The sequence below is a fragment of the Balaenoptera borealis genome, assembly GCF_965194805.1.
Source record: "Balaenoptera borealis genome assembly, chromosome: 2".
Classification (NCBI taxonomy): domain Eukaryota; kingdom Metazoa; phylum Chordata; class Mammalia; order Artiodactyla; family Balaenopteridae; genus Balaenoptera; species Balaenoptera borealis.
In genome coordinates this window covers 114,300,700-114,313,807 of record NC_138867.1, presented here as the reverse complement: position 1 = coordinate 114,313,807, position 13,108 = coordinate 114,300,700, and the positions used below count along the sequence as shown (strand labels likewise).

At 49.0% G+C, this 13,108-nt stretch overlaps 1 protein-coding gene across 1 annotated transcript in view; it reads right to left on the bottom strand.

Annotated features, from left to right (window-relative positions):
- LOC309623968 (uncharacterized protein) overlaps nucleotides 1-12,502 on the bottom strand; it is a 243,418-nt gene extending 230,916 nt beyond the window's left edge. Inside the window, exon 1 of the transcript XR_014241724.1 lies at nucleotides 2,111-12,502. The gene's annotated coding sequence lies outside the window, so the exon portion shown is untranslated. The remainder of the gene's footprint in view (nucleotides 1-2,110) is intronic.
- Nucleotides 12,503-13,108: the final 606 nt, after the last annotated feature.

Genomic DNA, 13,108 nt, shown 5'->3' with positions numbered 1-13,108 from the left:
TGATCCCTGAGAGGTCTTTGGTGTCTGGTCAGCCACACCCTCACAGCGTCCATCCTGGGGCCTCCACCTGGGAGCCGTGAGCCAGGCTCTGACTCAGTGACTGTGTGGCCTGTGGCTCTCCACCTGTCCTCTGTGCTGCAGGGGCCCCATCTGTAAAGGAAGTGTTTGCAGTGGGCTGGAGCTGTCCTGCAGGCCCCAGCCCGCTCCGCCTCAGGAAGGGGCTCAGGTATGTGTGCCCTCTCCCCACTGACCAGCAAGCTCCTGAGGAGCAGGGGCCACTCTCTGACGCCCTGGGGAGGAGCATGCGGCCTCGAGTGCAACATCCACTGGGCCAATGTGTGCGGCGGGGCTACAGACAGCCTCCCGCAGCAGCTGATCTGGGAGCAGGGGGCCACACGGGGCTTAGCACCAGGTGAGCTGGGGCAGTGAAGCGCAGCAGGTGGACAACGTCCTCAGTCTCTGCTTTCTGGCCATCCGCCTGGACAGCTGTTTCTGCCTCCCTACAGGACCCTCAACTGACAATGAGCCTGGGTAGACACAGCACCATGGCTGTGATGGGGCCGAATCTCTTCTCCCTTCCTGGGGATAGGGATGACCATGAAGACAAGGAAGGGCTGAGAGGAGTCTAGGGAGAGGGAGTCCAGACCGCCTCTCCCTTCTCAGCCCACTGCTGGGAGCACAGAGAATCCGGGAGCACTGAGAACAAAATGCTGGGAGACTTTCCACTGTTCCCAACTGGGCCCCATCCCCCTTCTCTCTCCTGCTCTTCCTATTCCCCCAGCGAGCCTCCACAAACCACTCAGCCACGACCTCTTGAAGAAGAGCCAAGTTCCTTCTTGCTTTCCCACCTCAAACCACCCACCCCAGGAAGGAGGCATCCAAACCCAGGAAAGCAGGCAACGTCTGTGGCCAGTGATTGAGCAGGAAGAAGACGTGGGAGCAGCTTGCCCAGTGGCCACAACACAGTGTTCCCAAGATGCCTCCAGTGCCACGTGACCCTTCACCTCCTGCGGGGATGAGGGTCTCCCTCCCTGTACCCCGGGTCCCCACTGATGAGTGCGAGTGTGGTCTGAAGGGCGTTTGTGCAGTGGCAGCTGGAACGCACAAGATCCGGAGCGTGGTTTGGTTTGAAATCAAGGAGTGCTGGTTGGAAGAGCTACACCCCATGGAAGGTGAGCCCTCCTACACCAACTACTCTCCAGCCTGCCCAGCAGAGAACTTCAGTCTCACCTGACCAAAGCTGTCGCAGCAGGAAGCTCAGGGGGACTGAGGGGCGTGGTCGGACCCCCCGCCCCGAAAGTGAAGCAGCGGCAGCCAGGGAGTAGAAGGGGCCAAGAGGTCTGTGACGCCGAGCCTTGCTGTCCCCAGAGAGTCAGCTTTGCCCCCATCTCCCTCAACACCTGCAGCACCTTCAAAGCAAGCCCACGTTCCCCCTCAGATGATGCCCAGGTAAAGATGCTCAGGACACACCCCTCCTGTCCGCATGAAGGAGCCCCCCGGCTAAGCCTGCTCTGCCTCCTAGTAACAACGGTTCAAACCAGGCCCCCAGCCCCACCCCCACCACCGCCCAAATGAGTACCTTTCTCCAACCCCACACTGGCAATTACTCCCAATTACACGATGTGACAAGGCGCTGGGACCTTAGCACTTAACTCGGGTCCTGCGTTATGCAATGCTTTTAATCCTCTTACTTAAGGTGGAAAACCGATATGACGCTCTGAGTTCACGTGAATGACTGGAAAAATAATTCTAAGAAATAAAAACATTGCCATCAATATCACCTTACTGGCTCCCTGAAAAGATTAAAAGGATGCATAGTTTGAATTTTCAAATGCCCTCTGCTGAACTCTCCTTGCAAAGGCTCCCTAGGGGGAGAGGGACCGTGCAGGGATTCCCTGGACAGGAGAGTGGTTCCCCTGTGGCTTTGGTGGGAGCTCTATCAGCTAGAATCCGAGGGCCCTCCTCCCTGTGCCCTCAGCCACAGCCAGGACTCTCTGAGCGCCCCCATCCCCTAGAGCACCCAGGGTGCAAAGGCTTGTGCTCCCCCATTCATAAAAAGCCACCCAGAGCCAAAGCCCCATCCCTCCCTCATCCCTAAGGCAGGTCCTACCTTACAAGACTAAGATCCTCAACTGCCCTGTCTTCCGTAATGTCCAGACTTTCTGGAGACGCTCGCAGCACCCACAGGCCACAGAGAACCTCCACAAGAAGGATAGACATTTCTGGGGCTGCTCAGGTCCTGATAAGGTAGGGAGGCCCTCACGGCCCCCATCAGAAGGTCCTAGCACACAACGGGCTCCCCGCTTTCTCCATGATGAGCTGCCAGGCTGCCACACTGCACTGAGTTTACCTATAGCCACTGGACACTCCAATTACCACCCAGCACTAGGTGGGCAGGTGGGCAAGCAGCAGGGCCTGCCCTCTGGTATCCACACCCCAGCCCAAGGCCTGGCCTTTGGATGGGAGGGAGCAGCCTGACACCAGCAGGTACAATTACAGTGGCTGGGTCCATTAAACCTTGGGAATAAAGAGCTGGCCAGGTAATTACCCCTAATCCCCTTCGAGCCTTTGTCTTCGAGCGGCACTGCCGTAAGCCCAATGGTGTGAGATAAGTGGCCAGACTCCCCGGCCCTCCCCAGAGCTGCCTCAGGCGGGTCTAGGGTGCGGGCACTCAGTCAGCTCAAGCCCACCAGGATGCCATTCCTAAGAGTCTCCTTTGACAGGACCCTCCACGAAGAGGTAGTCCCCAAGGCCCCCCCAGGACGATGAGGTCCCTGGGGCTACAAGATGGCGGCAGCGTGGCAGTGGAGGAGGAGGAGGAGGATTCCAGGTCCTGGAGGGACCTGGTGTTTGGCCAGGAGGTTTGAGCGAGGAGATTCATGCCACATGGACCCCACAGCCATTTCCATAACCATATTCTGGTCATGTTCAGACATAATTCCTGCACTCCAGGAGCCATGCACAGGATGGAGATTGTGGTACAAAGCAACTCACCAATAGAATGGCTTGCCCTCAACACTGATGCATGAATGACCTGTCTGCTACAAAGGACTAAGAGGCTTCCACAGGTGTCGGCCAGCCCCTCCGCTCTTTATAACAACCCTAAGAAGTAGAGGGGGCTCCTAGGACCCTGGATATATATAGCATGCCCTTCATCCTCTGGATCCCATGGCCCCATTCAGCATTTGCCTCCTGAGCGGCAGGGGTCACAAACTCAGGAGTCCCCAGGCTGTACCTCAACAGGAGAAGACAGGTCCTACCTGCGCTCTCTCTTATTTTTCTGAAAAGACAGTCCTCCCAGCCCTCTCTCTTTCTCTCTAAACAGAGACAGGGGTCCTTGCTCATTCAAAAAGCAAAGCTCCTGGTAACTACTGCCACATATTCCTGTTTCTCTAGAGAAGTCTGAAATCCAAATTTTTAGGTAAAAGCCCTCAATTTTCAAATATCAGCAACTAATGCCAACAATTTAAAACACTGGATGAACCAAGCAAATGCGTCCGTTTGCAAGCTCTGCTGTCCTGGATTTGTCTGTTCGGGGGCCCCTCTATCCCACCTCAAATGAAGCTCCTTGAGAACAAGAACCACATCACGTTCTCTGGAGACCCAGCAGCCAGCACAGAGGCTGGCACACAATCAGCGCTCATTAAATGCTGGGTAAAGGAGTCAGTGACTTAATGGTGAAGAAGCCGAGGGCAGAAAGGTTAAGTCACCTGTACAAGGTGACCCAGCTGGCGAGGACCAAGCAAAGATGAGCAGCCAGGCTCAGGCTCCTGGCTAAGTTCCTGCCACAGCTCACGTTGCTGTCCTCAGCCCCACTCTACAACATTCACAAAAATAGCCCATCCTGGATTTCACAGGGCTTATTATCCACCGGTGGAATTTAAATTCCAGTGTTTCAAGTTAAATTTTGCAAAGCATTCCACAACCATGGACCCAGAAGATCATAGACAGCTGGGCTGCAGACCCCTTCCAAGCTTGACATAGTCCATGAGTTGGGTGCAAAGGCCTCAGCAACCCCACAATGCAGGAAGAATGGGTCCACATGAGGAGGAAGGAGACCCCCCTGAATCTATGAGACCCTCTTCTTGTCCAGTCTTCTGGAACCACTAGTAGGAAATGTACATGGAGCCTTTAGGCAACGGCATCCTGACCTGGAGCTCCAGCCGCCAGAGGCTGAATACTCAGCTCCTCACGGCTACCAGACCATGAGGCCAAAGCACAGGAGCTAAACTTCCAGTTCAACATAGCAGCTCAAAGACTGCCTGCATTAGTTACTGTGGGCATAACAACATCACAAAGCTACAAAAAAGGTGTCCACCGGGACTGCAATTTCATCTCAAGTCTCAAATGGGGAAGGACTGAGCTCTTCCAGTCTTATGCGGTTGCTGGCATAATTCAGTTCCTTGCAGCCTGCTGGACTAGGGGTTTCTTGCTGGCTTGCAGCCAGAGACCACCCTCAGTTCCTAGCTGGTTGTTGGCTGGAGACTGCCCTCAGCTCCCTGCCGTGTGGGCTTCCCACATCGCTTCATCAAAGCCAGCTAGGGAGAGAGCCTTCAAGCAAGACTGATGTTACAATCTTGTGTAAGATACGGACATGACATCCCATCACCTTTGCCACATTCTGTTAGTTAGAAGGAAGTCACAGGTCCCGACCACACTCAAGGCTGGGGGGATGGAATAAGACATGAGTACCAGGAGGAGGAGATAAATAGGACCATTATATAGTGTCCCACACACTGCCTAACACAAAGCAAAGTATTTTTTTTATTGCATCAGTCCAAGAGGACCAAGAGAAAAGAAAAGGAAACAACAGAAGAGCGATGTCAATGCTATTTTGGAAGCCAGCAAATAAATGGATGAGTGATGCGGACAAAGGCTGCAGCATTCCACAGTCTGCTAAGCTAAGGCAATCCGGGCCAGCCTTCAGAAGCAAGCTGCTGCAGACAGAACCTCAGAAATGCAAGCGACTTAGAGGCGATAGGTGCCTCTGAAAGCAAACAGACTGGTTAAAGTCTTTAAAAGCGGCAAACAGATATGCCCTCCTCGATCCTCATCATCCACGTAAACATTTCTCTTCCAAACTTTCAGAACACAGTAGGTCTATCCTCTGAATCCAGGGACACAAAGCAAAACTGAGGAAAGTGGTGAGGTGCCATTCTGAAAATGGGGATTCTATGAAAATTAATGTACTAAATAGCAAAATCCCCCAGTGCCCTTTCTCCTTTTGGCTCCAAGAGTTACATGTATCAGGCTGGAAAATTCCCCCTTGAAACTAACCAGCCCATGAAAAAAACTCCCAAAGATACCACTATTTGAGGGTCTCCATGCCCAGAGGACTTCCAACCAGCATGTTCGTGCCTCATCTTAAATATGAGCCAAGAATCACCAGCATCCACCAAAAAGACAGGACAACCAAAAGGAAACAAAAGTAACCCAGAGAAAAAATACAATATAAACAGCAAAGGAAAACTCCAGAGAAAAATACAATACCCTCAGTGAAAGAAGAGGACATAAAGCACATATAAAGTAAAAATTGAAAGCTGTAAAGACGTACAAAGCAAGAGCTCTAAGAAATTTAAAAAAGGAAAACAAGAGTAAAAAATCCAGTAGATGTTTGTAAGATAAAGTTGAAAACATACAGTTTAGAGCAGCAGCTCTCAAAGTGTGGTCCTCAGATACCTAAGGGTTCCTGCAGCCCTTTCAAGGGGCCCATGAAACCAAAATTATTTTTATAATAATACTCAGCCATTAGTCACCTTTTCCACTGAGTTGACGTTTGATGGTACAAGAGCAATTGTGGGTAAAACTCCTGGGGCCTTAACAGAAATCAAGGGGGTGGCAGCAAACTGTACTAGTAGTCACTATTCTTCACTGCCACACACTCAAAGTAAAAACTTAATGTCAAGAAATATTTTCTCAAAAATTAACAAAGTAAGTCTTTCAATTCAAGGAAAACAACTGGTAATCTTTGTTACTAACAATAAAATTTGAGCTTTCAAGCAAAATTAGAATTTTAGGAAGCTCATCTAATACCATAAGCTTGAGAGCATACTTTTCTGTTGTGATCAGTGACATTTACAAATCGAAATGTTTGATATTGTATAAAGCAATGTGTCAACATTTCAAAAATCTATAATTCAGTGCACCAGTATTTGCCAAATGATCAATGAATAAGGTTACAAAATCAGGCATAGGGAAAATCCACTCCACGTACGAGATAGACCAATGGATTTTAATGTAACAGAGAACAAGAAGTTTACTAATAAGGTTTCAGATTCCACACTGACACTAACCTTTGAGAACTCACCATGGTAGAGTTTTGTTGTAATATCAAAGAATATATTCGCATTTATCCGAAAGGGCAATTAGAAATACTCTTCTCTTTTCCAGTACACATCTGAATGAAACCAGACTTTCCTCATATACTTTCTTCATATACTTCAATCAAAAAACATATCACAACAGATCCAATGAAGAAACAGGTGAGAATATAGTTATTGCTATTAAGCCATATAGTTGAAAGAATAGCAAAAATATGAAATAATGTCACTCTTTTCACTAAATTTTTTGCTTTGAAAAATGTATTTATATTTTCATAAATTATGCTATTTATGTTAACATGTAAATGGTTTATTTATATGAATTAATATTTTTTTAATTTCTGTTTTAAGTTCTAATATGGTGAATATCAATAGGTATAATCTACATAAATAAAAGGTCTTTGTGATTCTCAATGATCTTTACAACTGTAAATAGATCCTGAGACTAAAAAAGGAATCTGAGGCCAAAAGATTTGAGAACTACTGCTCTAGAATGTAAAACAATTAAAAAATGGAAATTAGGAGAAAAGGTTAATCAGTGGATCAGTTCAGGAGATTCAACATTTAAAAAAAAAAAAAATTCCAGAAAGGAGAAAATGAATGGAGGGTGGAAATTTTTATCAAATAGATCATATAAGGCAAATCCCTACAGCTAAAGTTTCTAGATTTAAAAGTATCCAGCAAGCGCCCAAAACAATGTATTTTTAAAAATTCATATGAAGTGATGGAAATGCGACATTTCTGGACCCTGGTGATAAAGGGATGAGTCTCAAAGCTTCTGGGTGGAGGGAAGGGGAGGAGAAGGAAGGAGTGGTGAGAAACGGTCACCTTCTAAGGATGGGGACACAGAATAGCACGTGACTTCTCAGGAGAAATGGGAAGCTAGAAGACAATGCAACACTACCTCCAAGTCTCTAAGGAAAAGCAATTTCAACCTAGAATTTTATATTCAGCCAAACTACTCATCAACTATAAAAGTCAAACAAAGATACTTTCAGACATGCAAAGCCTCCAAGTTTTTGCCTCCCATGTGCCCTTTCTCAGGAAGATACTGGAAGGTATGCTCCTTGAAAGTGAGAGAGTAAATGGAGAAAGAGAAAGGCATGGAACTCAGGAGACAAGCGATCCAGCAGGAGGCCCTGCATGAGGGTAAAGGGTGAACTCAGATTAGCAGTGGTGCCTACAGAGCCACTATCCAGACTGAAGGAAAAAAACAAAACACAGATTAACTGATGCATTTGAACATATTCAGAAAATACTTAGAGTTTAATCAGAGAATTGGAGGATAAATGGTAATAGAAAACCAAGCAAATGAAAAAGCATGTTGGTTACTATGTACCTAATTTCAAGGAAAACAGAAAGTCTATCAGGAGAAAAGTGATCACAGTACATTACATGGATGTTTACACCACGGTGGGTATTAACACCATCATAACCTGGGTGCTGCCATGTTTCATAAAGACTGGGGAAAGGGAAGTTAATGTGCATCTATTTGATCAGAGGAGAACTGATATAGGAAATCTTAACCCCCATCTTCCATAATTGAAAATCAAAAATAATAACTAAAAAAAAAAATCAAGAAAAAGGTAACATAAGCGCATTATCTAGAAATATGGTAACTACCAAAAGAAACAACCAAAAGAATTAAAAACAGTTACTTCTAGAAAGCAGAAACCAGAGGTAGGGGGCAGTGGGCTGCTTTTCATTATAAGCTTATTACTGCTTGGTTATGAATATGTATTCCTTTGATAAAAATAAAAGTCAAATTAAAAAATTACCCAGGCACCAGAAGAGCCAAACTCCCCTCTTCATAGTCTCATTCATAAACATTCCTTGAACTTTTACTTGCCTTTACCCCATAACCACAGTCCAGCCAGTTGTAAGTAGCAAGCATGGCATGATTTGGGGGTACAGGAAATCCAAAGATGTTCCCTCACTCCTGTGGCTGACACTGAAGCCACCCCAATAAGCCCTGTCATGGTCATCACCATTCACTGGACCTTAGTACAGAGCATAACATCACCCAGGAAGCTACACACTCTTATTTATCTCCTTTTTTCCAGGTGAGACTGAAGCTCAAACAGCCTAAGAGGCAGGGCCTACTCCCTAGGGTTAGTAAATTGCCGAGGGGGATGTGAATCTAGGTGCTCAGTTTGTCTCTCAAACCCATGCTGTACTTCCAAGCTAACCTTCGCCCCTCGCCGGTGAGGCTTCCGCACCGCCCCCCCCAAACCTCAAGAGGGTCACCTGCTCCCCTCAGGACAGTTTTACAGGTCGGCCTATCACCCCTGATACGCTCAATAATTTGCACATGTTTGGAGAAAGTGGCGATATCACTATGAGAGGAGAGGTGGCAGGACAGGCATTATCACACCTCATCTGATAGAGGAGGAAACTGAGACCAGGGAGAAGAAGGGGCCGTCCCGAAGTCACGATAGGAGCCCAGGTGGCCTGACTCACCTTCTGGTACCCCTTCAGCTATACTGCCAGTAGGCCCCTTCCTTGTCCTCATTCAAGCTTTGGAGTTGGCCTATTTGTAAGGAGGAAGAACTATTCATGGGTTCCCTCAGTCCAGCTTTGGGTTTACTCTTCAGTGAAAATGGTCGCAAGTGGATGCAAAACAGACACAATGACACCTGGTGTGTTCTCAAGAGAAGAGGTCAGAACACAGTGGGGCTTGGCTGGAGGGGTGGGGGTGACAGGGCTGAGGTCCAGGTGCCAAGACATTCAGGTCTGGGTGTCTGCTGGGAAGCCCAAGAGGATAGAGACACACCTGGATGTCAAAGTGACCCACAGCCTTTAAGGAAAACACTTGGCTTCCCAGAGGGGTCCAGAGCTGTTACTGGGGACCAAAATGGAGCCAAGGGCATGGGGAGGGCATAGAGGATGATCAGCGTCCCCACGGCAATTACTACATCATCTCTCCTCCAGCTCCCAACAGGGCAGCCCAGCTGGGCACAAGGAAGTGTTCTACCCCTGGCATTTGTTAGATTGAACTGTGCTGGCAACATCCTGCCCGAGTCTTTCCTGATACTGATGACAGGTCACACACAGGGCTGGGCGTAGAGTGGACACTGGTGAATCCCTGCTGAAAGAATCTGTAAACCCACAAAGCCAGTCGCTGCTCTGTGTGGCAGCAAGCTGGCACCACCCAAAATATAGGAGGTTCTGGCCTCTTTCTAAAAACAAGGAAATAGTTCCATGGATACCCACGAGTCTTCTTTCATTCCATCAAAAGGCATACATGTTAAGTTCTCAGACCCGAGGAAGTCCTATAAAGAATCCATCATCTCCCACCAAAGCCCATACCCTTCTCTCTCTAGACCAGTGCTCCTCAAAGTGTGGTCCCCCAGTTAACAGCAGCAGCAGCACAGGGGCACTTGTTAAAAATGCCAATTTCTAGGACCCACCCCAGACCTAATGAATCAAACTCTAAAGGTCGGTGGGACCCAGAAATCTCTTGTATCAAGCTATGCAGGTGATTCTGACACAAGCTAGTTTGAGAACCACTGCTTGGGATAAGATCCCCCCAATTAAAATCCCTATACAAAGCAGGCTTCTTCCCCTGAATGAGAAAAAGATAGCTGATGTCATCGATCACTCACGATTAACATCCAACTCCTCCAAAATCATTTATTCAGCATCTGTTCTACATATATCTAAGATACCTTCACAGATATGTAAGTGTATATAATTACAGAAGAAAAGGGGGAAATATATCTCATATAACTTATTACAATTATGTGTGTGTGTGCTTATGTTTGTGTGTTTTTCCCACCTTCTCCCTAAGATCCTCCAACTTGCTGAGCATGGGACACAGCTTTCCCTGGATTTTGCCCTCAGGGTTGTTCAGACCCCTCTCGGTGAGCCGGGAGCTAAGCCAGCCACCATCGGCTGAGAGTTCACACCCAGCCCAGCCTCCGGGACTTGCGGTCCAAGACTTGTCTGAAAGCTCCTAAGGACACGCAGTCCTTCCTTCCTGCACATTTCTTGCTTCCTTCCTTGCCCTCTTCCTGCTCGAGAGTCATATCACATACGTTATGAAATGTACACATTTCAGCACATTTCTCCTGCCTCCCTATCATCCAGAGCCGCTAATTGGGCCTCCACATCTGGCTCCTCCCTCTCCTTTTCCCTGACTAACCTCGCCCCGTCACCTTTCAGAGAGGCTGCGGCTCAGGGCGGTTCACTGTCCAGGGTGCAGCACTGTGTTTCCCTGTTCCCACGTCGCATATGAATCAGGGCCCATGGGAATTTAAGGACAAGTCAGCCCAGCCTGTGTATTCCAGCGGGGTCCCCCTAGGAGCATGCCACAGGCAAGCCCAACTGGAGACCCGGGCCTGCAACATGGACCCCTCTGAAAGCCTCATGAAAGCATTCCAGGATGTAATAAACCCGTCAAGCCCTGGCTAATTTATATCTAAGTGGATGATTTCCCATTTTTCAGAATGTAAATGTTTAGATTGCAGCATTCCCCTGCCTCGGCATCCGGGGTCCTGGCACGTAAGTGGTGAAATCAGCCCGCTTTTCCACAGGGATCCTTAGATGGAAGAGCTACAATGCCAGCATCCTCCAACTGGGAAGAGCTTCCTGCTCTCAATCCGCACGTGTGCAAACCCCACGCCAGAGGCAGTACACCAGCGTTTGCTTAGTGTTGAGAAGTCTCACTCTCGCTTTTACAGGGAATGGGAGGAGAAACGGAGTTTTCAAAGGCAGGACCTCAGAGCCGAGAGAGCAACTCAGATTAGCTAGGTATTCCAAGACAGTGTTCCTTTTATACTTCTTTCCAAAATGTTCTTCGTTTGCTGTAGCCTTAAATACATTTTATTACATCTTTTCATTGTATAAACAGGCAAGAGAAGTAGATTAGTGGGAATAAATATAACACAACAATCCAAGGAAACGGTCCAGTTTGGCCGACCGAGCCCCAAGCAGCCCACTGCCCGCTCTGTCCAGGGCTGCATGCACTAACCCATGAGACCCTGCCAGCCAAAACTCTGGGTGGTCCATCAGCAAGGGCAGTCCCCAGCAAAGAGAAGCCCCATAAAGAAAGCCATGAGCCTAGGGAACCACTAATGTCTCTTTGGGTTGTAGACACAGAACCACCAGCTCCCCAAGACCAAGGGAACTCCAGGCAAGAGGCCCCATGATACACTACTGGCATCCAAGGACTTTCACGAGTTCAACCAAACACACCCATCATCCTGGCGCGTTCCATAAAAGGGCATCAAGTAAGTGTTAGCCCTACCAGCCACCAGCAGTTTCCTCACTGGCAAAGTGAAGCTGAGAATGTCTGACCCTCCCCACCTGCAAAGACTGACGTGAGAAGTCCTGAAATGCTGCAGGGGAAGGCTTGAGAGTCCTCGAAGGAAGGCTGCTTCACCTATCCAAGAAGGCAGCATAATGCTGCACCTCAGAGCACTGGCTCTGACGTGAGTCACACTGTCCAGTTTCAGTCCACCAGCTCCTGGCTGTGTGTCCTTGGGGAAGTCACTTCACCTCTCTGAGCCTCAGCTTCTTTTCCAGTAAGATGGAGATGATATAGTATCAATCTCCTAGGCTGTTACTGATCATTAACACGGATTGAGTATTTACTAGCCTAAGCCAAAGGGCAGCCAGGTGAGATCACCTGAGAGTGGATTGTGGACCTGGCTGAATGGGTCACTCCCTTGAGTGCACACTGGCTGGATGATGGCAGACGGTACTCAGGCAGCATTTGTGAAAATGCGTCCCAACAGGAGAGACCTGCAGAGAATGGCTGGGTGGAATGCTGCCACGAGCCAGACCTGCTCCCTGGCACAAATGGGCTCTGACCCACCCGAAGGGCCAGACTCATCCATGGCTCTCAGCTCGAGCCAACACCACCCCCTCGGAGCAGCAGGGATGGTTGGTGTAATCATCACTAGGGCCTGCACCTATCCTCAGGACCCACGGGAGAAAGGAGTCAAGTCCATGCGGGGCCCCCCTTCGCAGTCACAGTGCCTGAGCTTTGCCAAGTCACCCGAGGACAAGGTTTTCAGGGAAATGCTCAAAAGTGAGCCCAAGTTCCATCCCAGCTTTGCCCCAGGTCTGAAGCTCAAGGGCAGCGCACAGCTCCACGTCACCTCTGCACCTCTCCAAATCCAACATCCCCTTCAGCCCTGGAGGCTGACCAGGGCACCAAGGGGCCTCCTCCTGTATCAGGGCTCTGCAAACCCAGCCTTGTCCAGCTTCCTGCTCAGCCCCATTTCCCTTCCTGGTCCGGGCTAAGGGGACCAAGCTGTGAGCATTAGCAAGGACCCCCACTCCCAGCCCAATCATTTGCAGACAGCCCGTGCTTCCCCCCTTGGCTTGCCGTGTGACTGCCCCAACACTTCCTGGCCAATCCTGGCCATGCAGCAAAAGCTTTCCCTGGTCCACCATTGGGCAGCCTGGCTAGAGGTTTTATTCCATTAATTTTCATCCTGAGAATTGGAAGCAGCTCTCCTCGGTGCTCCTGTAGGATTTAATGAGCTACCCAACATCACATTTCCCACTCAGGCAGCTTAAACCTGCATTTCACCCCAGGGGTGCTGCCACTCCATCCTGCCCCATGGACACCAGCCTGCGCCAGGCGAGCCCCAGGCTGCGCCCAGAGCCAGCATCTCCTCCTCCCTGGGGTCCAGCCTGCTCAAAGCACGGCCAGCAGCTCCAGCCTCCACAGGGGTCTCCGCCAAACCCCTTGGCAGAAAGCAAAGTAGAATCTTCTTTGGACCCACGTCCACATCATAGGCACATAAAGGTCTTTATTACCCATAAAGCAAAATTCC